The sequence below is a fragment of the Pygoscelis adeliae genome, unplaced genomic scaffold, assembly GCF_000699105.1.
Source record: "Pygoscelis adeliae isolate BGI_AS28 unplaced genomic scaffold, ASM69910v1 Scaffold34, whole genome shotgun sequence".
NCBI classification, from domain to species: Eukaryota; Metazoa; Chordata; class Aves; order Sphenisciformes; family Spheniscidae; genus Pygoscelis; species Pygoscelis adeliae.
Window position 1 is genome coordinate 2,816,147 of NW_008824658.1, and position 2,149 is coordinate 2,818,295.

The following is a 2,149-nucleotide window of genomic DNA, read 5'->3' on the forward strand; positions in this document are numbered from 1 at the left end:
CCCTTGTCCTGTCGCAACAGGCCCTGCTAAAAAGTTTGCCACCATCTTTTTTATAAGCCCCCTTTAAGTACTGATAGGTTGCAATAAGGTCTCCCTGAAGCCTTCTCTTCTCTGGGCTGAACAACCCCAACTCTCTCAGCCTTTCTTCACAGGAGAGGTGTTCCATCCTCCTGATCATTTTCGTGGCCCTCCTCTGGACCCGCTCCAACAGGTCCATGTCTTTCTTATGCTGAGGGCTCCAGAGCTGGACGCAGTACTGCAGGTGGGGTCTCACCAGAGCAGAGCAGAGGGGCAGAATCCCCTCCCTCGCCCTGCTGGCCACGCTGCTTTGGATGCAGCCCAGGATACGATTGGCCTTCTGGGCTGCGAGCGCACATTGCCGGGTCATGCCCAGCTTTTCATCCACCAGTACCCCCAGGTCCTTCTCGGCAGGGCTGCTCTCAATCCCTTCATCCCCCAGCCTGTATTGATACCAGGGGTTGCCCCTACCCGGGTGCAGGACCTTGCACTTGGCCTTGTTAAACTTCATGAGGTTCACACGGGCCCACTTCTTGAGCTTGTCCAGGTCCCTCTGGATGGCATCCCATTTCAGCTAACCTCAGCTGTTTGGCATCAGAAGTCCAGACAAACAGCTTAAGCTTCCACACCTTTTATTTAAATGCTAAGCAATGGCTGCTTCCAGAAAACAAATAATCTCTGCTTTGAACCATATCCTGAAGGGATGCGTAAGTCTTTTGAGCTGCTTATTTCTTTCCACTGGAGATAAAGAAAGAACCTGGATGATGAGCGTGGGCTTGGGTGGCCAAATCAGCAGTCAAGGCCAATTCCAGCCTGAATGCTGGCAACACTGAGAATATTTGCATTAAAACTAAAGCAGTGATTTTTAATCTAGGATTTCTGCTTTTCTCTCCATCCTTCCCAGCAGTTCAGGACAGGCGGTGTAGGGAGCAGCAAGGTTCAGAAACGCAGGTACGCTCTCTGGCCTTGGTCACACAGGGATGTTGTGCAGCGTGGCTATTCCCTGGTAACGAATAGCAGCTATCGAGGCTCCCTCTGAGGACAGTATTGGGAAATAAAAGCAGAAGGAAGATTCTGCTGCAAAATAACTATTTACCTCCCCACCCAATGCGATGCTGCAAGAGAGGCTACGAGAGGGATACTGGAGTTATACTAGAATTGCAATCAGTTTGCAGCGTGTTAATAAGCCAGAAAACAAAGACAAATCCCTGCTGCCTAGAGACCCGCAAGGTCGGACGCTGCCAGGCCTCCTGGCAAAGCAATTTGCTGTAATGCATTTCTGTGGTCTTGCTCGGCGGGCGCCAGCTCAGCGAAACACAAACGGGGGCGATGCTGGGGGCAGTGGGGAGAAGGGGGTTAGAGGAGCGGAGCCCGGGGAGGGACAAGGCTGCCAGTGCTGCGGCGGAAAAAAAGCTGCGCCTCCGCAGTGGATGCATGGCTCAGCTCAAAACTGGGAGCAGGGAGGGAGGAGAGCAGCGATAACGATGCTGCAGGCACCCCCCTCTCTCCTGGGCAAACCTGTCCAAGTGGCATGAATTTGCTTGTGAAATAAGGCAGAGAAGGAGCAAAAGCAGCTCAAACCCTGAGGATTCACCATTCAGCAATGAAAAACGATGGTACTACGGCTCCTCTTTTCACACTCCCCAGCTCAGAGCACGGGCAGCCCCTCCTGCGGCACGATCACGGCACCGCACTTGCATTTCACATGGGTGAAATGCCACAATAAGGCAGCGGAGCAGCAGGGATTTGTCGTGGACCGGCCCTGGGGACAGGATGGCCCTGCCTCCCTGGTGCCTGTCTGCTGTCCCGATGCTACACGGCATTTGTCAAATGTGGGCTCCTCGGCAGGGCAGGCAGCCAGCGGGCTATATTTAGCAACAACAACAAAACAGGCAGCCGAATCAGCTGACTGGAGGCAGGGAGCCTGATGCACGGTTTAGTTTTAGACAGCACATATTCTGCACTGAAAACAGGAGGGAGAGAGCCAGGGAGAGACGCGGGAGCCAGGGGAGCCGAAAGCCGCCCGCCCCTCCGCACCAGGCAGAAGCCCAGGTAAGGGGAGGGCGTCGCAAGATCTGGGGTCTGCACGGGGGCTGTGTCCTGGCTAGTGCTGGGAAGGACCCAGGATGAT

The 2,149-nt window shown here is 54.4% G+C and overlaps 1 protein-coding gene across 1 annotated transcript in view; it reads left to right on the forward strand.

The window, feature by feature from the left end:
* Positions 1-1,975: 1,975 nt before the first annotated feature.
* LOC103915756 overlaps positions 1,976-2,149 on the forward strand; it is a 4,896-nt gene continuing 4,722 nt past the window's right edge. The window contains exon 1 of the mRNA XM_009322669.1: positions 1,976-2,070. The gene's annotated coding sequence lies outside the window, so the exon portion shown is untranslated. The remainder of the gene's footprint in view (positions 2,071-2,149) is intronic.